Genomic DNA, 12,723 nt, shown 5'->3' with positions numbered 1-12,723 from the left:
TGGTTAGGGGTGCAACAATCAAGGCATAGTTCTTGATAAATATCTTGTACCGTCTTATTAAGTCCAAAAATATGTAGCGTGCCCCTCCAGGCATGTTTTTAGCAGTCTATTGAGAGACGAATCTAAGCAATGCCGCCCGGCACTCCCATGGAATGTTACAGGGTTTGTCGCCTAGGGTTTCTGGAGTCCACCGTGCAATGAAACGTTCACGGCTGAACCCACTGGGATCGACCTGAAATTTGGGTCCCTGATGGTCAAGGTCTCTTGACAGCATTCTAGCATCAGGTCCTAGATATCCTACTTTACGCAGAGGTACCCAAGTCGAGGCAAATCTAGGTGGCACTTGGTTCAAAGAGGATGGAAAATGAGAGGGATGCGCCGCTCAACCTCTCTACCCATAGGGTATAGTCCCATTCCAGTCCCCTAAAATGGCACGAATCGGGGTTCTAACCTAGGCTAACAATTCCTAAGGGTTGGAACATTGGTAAAATCTAGTGAGAAGCCTCCCAATCCTCTAGAACCACCCTGCCATAGGACGGACCCATTGAGGGTTCTATCCACCTGCTTCCCTCAGTATAGGCGTTCTTTAGTTATTTAATTAGGTCCTATCACATTTATGTGTGACATTTAAAATCAGCTTCCTTAATTAATCCTTTTAGGAAATAGGGTTCATTTGCATAATTTATAGCACTAACATTAAAACAGAGCAAGTAGTCCTTTTGACAAACAAGTTTCTTAACTTATCCTCAAGTTAATCTTTGGTTCCTACCCATACAACAAAAATTATATGTCCCTTCTTCCCTGCAAAAGTAGCTCGTCCAAATCACACGGCACCACAATTTCCATCCTTTATCTAGGATAGGACCTTCCAATGCCACAGATGTTGGGGCCATGGAGATCCTCAACTCCATTCCGAACTTGGTAAGGGGTGTCCAAAGCTCCACTTGACCCACAAGCTGCCTCTCAAAGTGAAACACTATTCTCACCTAACCATTAGACGAAAGGGACTTATAGGTGTCGCTCTACTGCAATAGATTTCGCGGAAAATGGTTGGCCTTTTCACCACTCAACCTTTGGCCTATGAATCGAGCAGTGCCCTTTTCAGGTTGATCCTCGGTGCAATCATGTAGGTGATCCACCCATGCAAAATATCATTTTATTATTTAAGAATCAAGCACAAACAAGGCATTCAGCCCTAATATCATCTTTCAAAGGCCATGAATTTGCCATAAATCACAATCACTTGGAATAATCATCCAAACGACTATCCAACAATCTATTGAATGTAAAAGCATTTAGGATGTTGTTTGATCAATCAAAAAAACCAATTGTATTTTTCCAAACAATGTAAGAATAGACGTGATAACATTTCCATCGCATATTCGCTCTCGCTCTTGGAATCTAAGAGTGATATTATGCAAAATTATACTTAACACTTCTGGTAAGGCATATGTTAAGGTCTCATACAACTATGCAAAATGTAAATTCTATTGATCACTTACATTGATTGATAACCCAACCTTCTTCCCAACAAGTTTAGAAGTATTGGTCTTTACTTTGGCTTGGGGTTTTCCCAATCCTTGAGCTCTCCACTTGCCTTTGAGGCCTGGAGTTATTGTTTGCATCTAGCCTAACCCCGAATTGGACTGATGAAACTAGTAATTAACACACGGATCTCAAGGTATCTTAGTTTTGTTCCTTATGGTCATTGCTTGTACTAACTATGCACATCATCAAGATCCCAATCTATTAAATATGAACTATCAGTTCGTGCTATTAGCAAGAGCTTGGGCAAAGATCTAGAGTTTCTAGGATGAATTTCCTTTAGGCTAGATTGCTTACCATATGCAATCCGTCAAGCGTGCAAGCTACAACATACTTTCAGTGTGGTGAAAAACATATCTATTATTTACAAGAAAAAGGGGAGTCGACAATATCTTGGAATCTTATATGCTACTTATGTTGTGTATGGATTTTATCGCACAGCAACTAGATGCAATTTACTTCTCTTGATACATGCACTTTGCAAACTCCATCTTCGAATATTTGAGATGAAATTTATCATTTTCAATGACTATTCTCATGTGGCCTAGTACGGCCCTGATGTGTCCCATGCAAAAATCAAGCAAGCAGCTAACAACTTAGAAATGTATTATTCACATCCGGTACCATAGCTGTAATGGCAGTGATACCCTCACCTAAGGCTTCGTTGCGGATTGTGGGATTGCCATCCGCACTCGACATTCTTCACTTGGGGGGCCATTCACGATCTTCCTCACCTTAAAGTGCAACCCCCGTAGCGACTTTAGCAGCCTCTTGTTCAGGAAGGGGGAGGGCAATCGAGGGAAATCGGCTTATGGGATAGAGAATAAGTTCATGGATTAAGGGGAAAAGGAAAGAACGCGTGTGGACACCCTCTAAGGAGGGGAAGAAGAGGAACCTTCTAGAAGATTCTCTCTCTCTCTCTCTCTCTCTCTCTCTCTCTCTCTCTCTCTCTCTCTCTCTCTCTCTCTCTCTCTCTCTCTCTCTCTCTCTCTCTCTCTCTCTCTCTCTCTCTCTCTCTCTCTCTCTCGCCAAAGCGTGGTGTTCCCTTGCAAAGGGGGAAAAGAAGGAAGCAATCAATCGCATCCCTTCTGGGGGGGGTTTATATGTGTTGGGGGGGTGATTGGCATGGTATGGACTGGCCCTCTCTCGCTCTCTCTCTTTTCCATGTTTTCTTCATGGCGGACATACCAGAGTTGTGATGGAAAAGGAATAGTGGGGGAGGGGGGGAAGGGAGGTAGTACACGTGTGCCCATCCTCCCCATCGTCATCGTCGTCATCATCATTACCGTTGCCTTCTTCCCCATGCCACCTATTCGGTGACGATAGGGGGGAGGGTAATAAAAACTTTTGAACTAATTTTATTAAAAATTTTAGGGGGGGTTTCTATGGACCGCAATGAGGGTTATTACATCGGGGGGGAGGGGAGTTCCTATGGACCGCGAGGAGGGTTTATTACATCGGGAGGGGGGGTTTCCTATGGACCTCGGGGAGGGTTATTACATCCTCTTCCCCTTAGAGAACTCGAGATGTCTTCATCTCAAAAGGAACTATGGATTTCATTCTAGAACTTATGGGGTAGGACCTATCACACATTCATTGCGACACTCTGACCACTCATAAGCAGATGGTCTTTTGGAACAACAACTTACTGTATTTGATATATCCGAGTCTGGATTATAAGAGAAAAGTTTATTGTAGTTAAATCTCATGAATATCTTTTAGGTTGTTCCTAAGTTTCTGATAATTTCTTGGTAGGTTTTGGATCACTGAAGCTTATACAACTTCATTCCTTGTAAGTTCAAGTTCTCTTTGAGTCCTATTGGGACAATTGATGTGGTACATCCAATGTTGTGGCACTAGGGGCATCGGTGTTCAGGGTTCTTTGGACATTCCCTTTTGAAATGACCTAACTCCTTGCAATAGAAACAACGTGAAACTCTATCACTTGTGGTCACAAGATTTTTGGTTGTCTTTGGCATGATTTTCTTATTTAGACCAAATAGCCCTAGGATCCTTTTATCAGAACGAACTGGTCCTTTATCTTAGAAACTCTGTTTTCAAATTGTCCTCTTTTTAGATCTAGACTAAGATCCATGGACAATTGGCTTTGCTTGTAATACCAAAGAATACTCCCAAGCTTTGACATTTTGGTAGGACCTAGTCTATTTTAGTTGATAAGAAACAACTTAAGAGAATTTTATCTCAAGTTATAACTCTTATTCCTTGCTAAGGTATCTCTGATCACTTGTAAGTTCTAGGTTCAACATTGATGCAACTCATATTTTCTGGGTTAACCATAGGTACAAGAGTAAGGTTTATTCCAATACAAGCTGTATTACAGGTCGATAAAATTTCTAGGATTTCTAGTCATCTTGAAGAGATGTAGTAGGTTCTAGGTCTTCGTTCTCATCCGATTCCTCTATATATTAGTATCTTTGATCACTTGTAATTTCTAGGTTCAACATTGATGCAACTCATATTTCCTGGGTTAACCATAGTTACAAGAGTAAGGTTTATTCCAATACAAGTTGTATTACAGGTTGATAAAATTTCTAGGATTTCTAGTCATCTTGAAGAGATGTAGTAGGTTCTAGGTCTTCGTTCTCATCTGATTCCTCTATATATCCAAAGATTGCACTTGTGTAGCTTTATTTTCTTGGGGCTCAATATCTTTTGGACTTAAGTTAGGGTAGTCTGCTTGGATGTGCCCTAGCTCATTGCAATGGAAGCATCGACGGTTGGGACATCTCTTACGGATGTGCCCTATCTCTCAGCATGTGTGGCATCTCTTGTCCTAATCTCGGGAATCATCTCTGTCACAATTTCCCAATTTAAGTTCTTGGATGATTGGCTTTGCCCAAAATAATGCATCTTGCAAGTCTGTTGGATGCATTGCTTCAAGATGGTGGTTCAGAGGACTGTTCACACCATGGCAAAAATTGGATACTTGGTGCGCAATATCCATAGGTGGTGAGTATTTTAGTAGGGATACAAACTTTGAGTAGTAAGCTTCCAAGGTTAATTCCAGTTACTTTAACTTGAAGATTTCATTCATCTCCAAAGTTTGGTAGGTTGGCGGAAGGTATCGTCTGCGTACAACATCTTTCAACTGAACCCAAGTGATAGCAGCTTCAAAAACACCTTGAACTTTGCACCATTGTGATAGATGATTTTTGATACTGAGAAGTGCTTAAAAATAGCCAAAAATTACGAATATTAGGGGAAAAATAGACTTCATCGAAGGTGGCAGTGGCAATCAGTATGATTTTAAGCGGGAATGCCCGAAAAGTGCTTAAAAGAGCCATTGGACGGTGGTCGGAGAATTTTCATAATTTTTTAGCATGACAGACGAGACCTTGGGAGATGTTTAGCAGTGGAGGACTTTAAGATGGATGCCCAAGATTTTTTAGACCACGATTCGGGTACCGGACATGGAAGAGGGAGTGCTCGGGAGGCTAAGCCCAAAAAGTCCAGTGGGAATAGCCTTTAGAAAGTCCAAAGGTTATGACCTTTGGGGGCTCCCTTTAGGCCCCCCCCCCCCCCCCCCCCCAAAAAAAAAAAATCATGAGAATGGGGGGGGGGGGGGGGGGGGGACCATTTTTTTTGCCGCATGTTTGAAGAGAGGGTGCCATTCTTCTATTTGTGGAGGAGGGAGGCTATGGCACCTACAAGCAACCCCCCAACTGATCTCATGGCTGTTCTACCCTTGATCTTCACTCTTTATCACTCCAGACCACACGTCAATTGGCTACCCGGTTAGAAAGATCAAAATTCAGTATTTCTCTCTCCTCCCTCTCTCTCCTGCATAGAGGCAAGTCATGTGCAAGAAATCAAGAAGAAGAGGGGCTGAAGGATGCTTGTCCGGGATTGCTTCAAGATGAAGAGGAGGCTGAGGAAAGAGATTCAGCATTGAAGAATGGTTGCTGCTCAGTCTGTGGGCTGCCCATAATAATTATTAAAAAACCTGCAACATGCAAGACATGCGATGCGGTATGCTCCAATTTTATGAAGAAATTTGCTTGTTTTTGTTGTTTCATGGTCCAAATGTTATTCATATGCGATGAATTTTTGTTTGAATCTTGTTTGCATCATGTTTGAGGGTTGTAACTACAAAAATGCAAAACCTGTAATGATTTAGAGCCGTTATTAATTTTTTAAAACCTGCAAAATGTCATTTTTCAATGGAAATTAGTGATTTTTGCGATTTTGAGTTGGAAAAAAGGAGTGGAAATGGGATAAAATCAGAGAAAATGTTAAGTTTCAGTCAAAATAATAAGCCAACACAAATAAATCAGAAAATACCTATTTTCCATGAATAATAAATAGGAAAAAATAGTAAAAAATAGAGGAAATTGGAATTTTCGAGCTCAAAAAATATGGAAAAATAAGATTTATGTGCGTGAATGTTTGGCGAGGTTAAAGCATAAGGTCAAGCCTTAGTTTGGCCTCATCCTTTGTGTTATAGTATGTGTTTGTTGGTTTGTTACATACAAAAATGATATAGAACAACCATTTACACCTATGCAATGCAGCAACACCTAAATGGTGAGGGGGGGAGGAAGTTTATGCGATGATCTAATTGCTGAAAAGATACAAATTCTAATTTCCCTCTTTGTGCATAGCATTTAGGGATCCTTCCATAATTAAATATAGGCGACTAGTAGCACAGAAGTTCCAGTGCTAGTCCCTAAAGCAGCACAGCACATAACGCTTAGTTAAAATTCATGAAAGGGATGTTTTTCGCACCTCACATGGCTGTTTTTTTAAATCATAAAATGGTTGTGTACAATTGTCATACACCTTGCATCAAGCATGCCATGTGGTATCTCCTGGAATGCATTGCAATTGATTGATAAACTTTGACCAACGCTGAGAGGGCAGGAAATCTAAGTCGTAGGTTAGACGGGCACTTCCATTGGGGAAAGTTTTGTGAGGAAAATCAAAATCTCCTGGAATGCTAAATTATGAAAGAGTGGAGTTTGTACGAATGTTATATGCGTTAGCGACGCATCGAGGGGCCAATCCCTGAGGTGTAGGAGAGTCGTAGTGGAGCCACGGCAATCAACCGAGAGGTGCTTCCCTATGTGTGTATTACGAGGCATTATGCCTATATGTTATGGGATCTCCCTCTCACGAGAAGGGAAGGTGAACGTTGGACTACATATTGGATAGAAACGCAATAACGTCATAAGCGTTTAGTGCAAAGTGAGTCTTAGACGCTTCTGGCCCGCGAGGCCGTGTGGTGGGGTTGTTTGTCGTATGCATGAGGTCCGGCTAGTGCCATAGCCAGTGCCGGCCCATTTTAGGTCCCATCAATAGTGCATCTGCCGGGAGCCGCCAACAAGTGGTGGTTCTCGAATCGATGGTTTTAGGGACCAAATAGTTAGTTTATGTCCTCTGACAAGGACTGTCAAGCCGAAATACAAAAAGCAGAATGTGCTGAGAGGGCTAGACGAAGACGAAGGTTGGAGATTGTAAGACACTATTCTCCTCAAAGGAGCAGCCAACGCATAAGTGGCAATGGTTCTAGTAACCTAGGTGTTACGAGTAGCTCTTTGAGTGCAAGTGGAAGTCTTGGTACTTCCCTATTTCCAGTTAATCAAGCCACAAGAAGTGGGGGTGTAGTGTTGCCTACACAAACTCCTGTTGTCAATCCGATTGTAGCCATGGCACAACCTATCACAATTCCAACAGGTACACCAGATTTACTAGCGTTAGGAGCATCGTTGCCCATTTTCCATGGGTTAGCAGAAGAAGATGGAGAACTCCACATTAAGGAGTTTCAAATGCTCATGTTCAATTATTGAATCCAAGACGAAGGACACCTAATGATGTTCTTCAACATGATATTAAAAGGAAGAGCGACAGTGTGGTATCATGGTCTAGAAGCCGGAACCATAACTAGCAGTGCCCAATTCTTTATGGCTTTCCATAGGGAGTTTGTCCCTGAGAAGAGCAGGCAATATTGGTTGCGTGTTCTGACCGTAACACGCCAAGAGCCAAATGAGAATGTCCAGGTATATGCCAAGAAACTAAAGCAAGTTCTTCGCAAACTTAATGCTTATATTCCCATTCCAGCGGCTACACAGTTGCAATATTTCCTACATGGATTGGATTTTAATATCCAGGTGCAGCTGAGTAGTGTTGCTTTGTCCGATATTGACACTGCCATTACCCAAGCAGAAGGAGTAGAGCCGCGCTTGCAAGCAGCTTTTGCAGCAAGGATAAATTGGAATGGTAATAATTTGGCCTTGACCAATGGGAGTCAAGGGGACCCCATGTTAAATACGGGTGGCAGAGGGAGTATTATGTCAAATTTGCCTATGTTACCATCTTCTCCTAGCATGACTATGCCTATGGCTAGTTAGGGGACCTCGCTAAATAGTGGTGGAAACCAAACATTGAATCCTAATGTTGTCCCAGTTGGGTCAACGGCCGATTCCTAATCAAGTGGTTAGGCCCATGGGGCAATAGACTGACGATCGCGGCTATGAGCCGAGTGCTTCTAATGTCCTTGGTGAAGTTAAGGACATGATGAAGCACTATTTACTGATATGAGCTCTGAAGAGTATCGATAAATAGCTATGGGTGTCAATTTTCTTAAGAAGCAGTAGAATTTGATAGGGAGCCGACGCCCTGAAGAGGGTGGTCCCTCAAGATTCAGATGTAAGTGGTGTGGGGGCCAACATTTTCCTAGGAATTTCCCGAATGTCAAATATGATATTTGCGAAAAGTCTAGCCACTTAGCTGCCACCTGTTGGAGTAAGATCAGTTCTCTCCAACAAGGGAGTAAACAACCAGGTCCAGTTAACCATCGCGCATAAGGGAATAATCTCCAGCAAGACGATGGACCAAGGCAAATTACTGCAAAGGCGAAAGGCTATTGTAGAGGAGTTACCTCATGGCAGTGGAGTCAATCTTATTGAGGCTGTACGTGTCAATGATGCTGAAACTTCTAATCTACGAGCCGTAACAAGAGGTCAAAAGATTAAAGAGGGTGATAAGGGAATTGTAAAACCTGTTGAGGAAGCCCTAAACAAGATGCTAGGGAAAAGCGAGTCCTGAATCCTGATAAGGAAGGTGGACCGTTAAGACCTGTTGGTAGTAAAGTCGATCCGGAGGAGGATAAAGGATTACCAATAAAGAAGGTAAAGGCTAAAAAAGAGGCACCAAAGCCGATGGAAAGACCAAAGGAGAGAATGGTTTGGTGCGAGAAGAGAACTTTGGCTAACTATCACGACTTTGATCTAGCAAGTTCCCTTTGCAAAGTCAAACTAGACGTGAATCTCCTGCAATTGATTAAACTTTCTCCAAGAGTACGCAAGGAATTCAAGAAAATCCTGCGTATAGGGTATATAGTAGAACCTTTGGGCATAGCTAGAGTGGGGGAAGATTGGTTCGATCATGCTGAAAAGCATTGCCCTAGGGTTCTAGCATATGTGGATGGAATATTAGTGGAGCACACTATCGTGGACATTGGATCCTCTGTCAATATCATAAGTTCAGACTTGATGGAGAGGTTAGGTCTAGAGATCCAAAAAGATGGCTCCACACTTCTTAGGATGGCTGATGAGACAGTCTAAGACAACCAGAAGGTTGTATTACTAAGGTCCACGTTATAGTTGTGAGCGTGGAAAGCTATTTGGACTTTAGGGTGATAAGGTTTACAGGACGTTCTAGCTATCGAGTTTTGCTAGGCAGGCCATGGATTCTACGGACAGAGTGTCAAGTCGATATACCCATTGGTCGAGTGATTCTAGGTCAAGGTGCCCATCGTGTAATAGTGGATGCTTACCCTGAGTCTCCTTAGAGTGAGAGAGCTCCACTATCCTCCACTGAACTGGAAACAGTAGATGATCCATCTGGTAGTGAGATGTGATCAAGCGATGGATCTAAGGAAGGGTCCACTATAGAGGATATTTATCAGATAACCTTGAATGAGCCGATAGAGCCTCATGATCGAATAAGAGACGTGGACGTTATTGATCTGGATCTTACTACGCTAAATGATTCTAGGCCAATTAAATTAGGGTCCATGCTTAGTTCGGAAGAAAGAGAGGATTATGTGTCCTTAATTCGAGAGTTCCGTGATATCTTTGCTTGGAGCTATGACGAACTTCGGGGTATTCCTCCTAGTCTAGCTATGCATACTATTCCTGTAAAGGAAGGTACCCGCCCTGTACGTCATAAAGTAAGGCATATGCCTTTTGAATTAAGGGACGCATTGTACGAGGAACTATAGAAGTTGCGTAAAGTAGGTTTGATCTTCCCTGTTCAACATACTGAATGGTATTCACCAGTAGTGATCAGGAAGAAGAAGAATAATCAAATCCAGCTTTGTGTAGATTTTAGAGAGTTGAATAAGTACACTGTTAAAGATTACTACCCATTGCCGTTTATTGACCGAATTTTCGATCAACTAGCGGGTTAGGGAAATATATTCGTTTATGGACTACTTTGCAGGGTATATGGAGCCCCAAGAGGAACACCAAGGAAAAGGGAATTCTCTTGCAAGAAAATCTATCTTGTAACATCAACAAGCTTTTATTTCATTCTTTTGATGACCAAAACAAAGAAAACAGCAATTCTTCATGCAGCATCATAGTAAATATCTCCCACAGATTTGATAGAATCAACCATAATATTCAACATCTTCATAGAATCCTTCAATATAACAAGGAACACAAAATAATACACCATCTTTGAATGGAAATCAATCATATAGTATTCATCTTCAATGTCTTCATAGTTCTCTCTCTCAATCTCTCATATATAGTTACACAGTTTTGATAGAATTGGCTATCTCTGGCTCTCTCTCTCTCTCACAATAGTGCATCATCTCCTCACTACAATACTCTCATAATAGCTCTCAATAATCCTTCTTAGGTCATGGATGCACCTCCCAAGAGGTATGTCTGATATGAAGAGTCATCAGAGCCACTACAGTGTCTCTTCACAACTCACTACTATCACTATCACTTAGTCTTCTCTTAAGTCTTTAGCAGAGCTGCTTCTTCCATTTGTTTTAGCTCTTTTGAACTTAGATTCATCCTTTCCAAAAGTTAGAAAACTTTCCCAAATTTACACATACATTTTATAGAACACTTACAAAAGGTCTACAGAACATTTATAGTACAGTACCAGAGCAGCCACAGTACAGTTACAATACAAAGACAGAGCAGAGATAGAGGCTCTACAAAAGGTCTACAAAGGGTCATCAAAACCTCATAACTCATACTCAAACCATTCCAAACTATCAAAAACTATTCAATAAGATTCCAAAAGATCTCAATCTTCATCAATTATCAATCCATGCTTCATACAAAAGACAATCAGAACAAAACAGAAGCTATACAGAAGGTATACAGAACCAATCAGAACCTCAACAGAACATCATAGAGCTTCATATCTCCACTGAGAATCATCATGAACTTCCAAAAAATAATCAATATAATCCAAAACACTCTCAAACACTTCCTTTAACAATCATACATCACTCTAAATCCATTAAAAATCAATCATTCAGTCCTCAAAAACAACAAAAATCAGTCAAAAATTCAGTCTTTTTCCACTCTCAACATATCCCCACACTTAGAAAGGAAGCATCCTTGCGACCTAAGGAAAAGAAGAATATAAGTTCACTAAAGAGCTCAATTTTATCTTCAATAGGATCTTCAATAATCTCCAAACCACGACCCCAACTTATTACCTGTATCTAATAGAAAAAACTACTAAAGGAAAACCTCGTTATTCATTAACTCATTTGATAATCATTTAAAAGCCATAAAAATTTTGTAAAGGATATAAGAGGTTCGTCTTCAACCTTCCACCATAGGCGTTCATCCACCATCACCATCAATAGTTTGAAAAGAGCTCTTGAACAAATTATTCTCAATTAGCATGTACTCATCACTTACAATTATTACAATACACACACACAAATACTAACACAACCATCTGAATGACACCTCCAAAAAGAGAGATATATATATCATTAAGAATCATCCAAAATACATTGCAAAGGTATCAATGAAGGTGATCCCTTTTGAAGGCTTGATGGTTTCGAAAACGATCCATGGAGAAGGATTCATCTACAAATGTCTTTGGAGGATTTTGAAAGAACTGCAGGTAGCACATCCTTTCGAGCAAAACAAGGTATCTGCTAGGTAGACATAGGGCATGAAAATACAAGACATCCAACTGGTGGGAGTCAATGTTCACATTGACATTCATACAAAGCTTTGGAATGGCCTTTTGATCATTATGGGAATGCCGATGCATGTATGCTAGATACCAAGCAAAATGGGCTGTCAATCTCACTGAAGGATCTAGAGATTGTGAATATTGGTGAGCAAAATGAAGGTAGTTCTGGTATGCTTGATTGGTAGTAGTCCAATCTCTTGGAATTATTGGCCAGTTAATCTAAGGTCCTATAAGAGAATCAATCGAGCTCCATCCTCTTCTTCTAGAAATCTTTTGATCAAACCCTTCGTATTTACTAACCAACTGAGGGGATTGAGAAATAGAAGTGGTAGGAGATGGAAGTGGAATAAGTAAAAGAGGATGAAGAGATGGGTAGGAAAAATCATAAAAGGAGGAATAAGTTAAAGGAGTGGCTGAAAATTTAAGGGAATCAGTTAGGAAAGGTGTTAATTGATAAACATGAAAAGTAGAAGGTATATGGATAGATGGAGAAGGGCATGGTGGAGAAGGAGAAAATACTCTATCTTTGATAAAAAACAATAGGTAAATATGGGAATTTGAGGAAAAGATTGAGGTTGGAAAAGAAGAGGTAAGATTGCTGTTGAATTGGTTTGATAAAGGGAAAGATAGGTATCATAGCGATGAGCCATTTGTTGATAGTACAATAGGCTAGGAATAGAGGGACCTAAGACAAATATTCTTTGATAGGCATAAAAAAATGAGGAATCAAATGAATGGTTTTTGGAAAGATGAGCTAAGAGATCCACCCTCAGCTGGTTAGTGCTCTGTATATAGGTAGAAGCTGTGTTCTGACATTGATTCAGGACCACATAATCAATCATTGAGTGCCAAGGATTGTCAGGGCAAGTAGCCACTTTTGAGGAGTAACACTAGAACATGTCATCTATCCGCAACTCCAAATAGTTGACATACAAGACAGCTTGCAAAACCACATCCCCCACATACCAAGCCATA

This window comes from Lygodium microphyllum, chromosome 30 (assembly GCF_053477565.2).
Source record: "Lygodium microphyllum isolate KBCC chromosome 30, Lygodium_microphyllum_v1.1.10, whole genome shotgun sequence".
Taxonomy (NCBI): Eukaryota; Viridiplantae; Streptophyta; class Polypodiopsida; order Schizaeales; family Lygodiaceae; genus Lygodium; species Lygodium microphyllum.
This window is presented reverse-complemented; position numbering follows the sequence as displayed.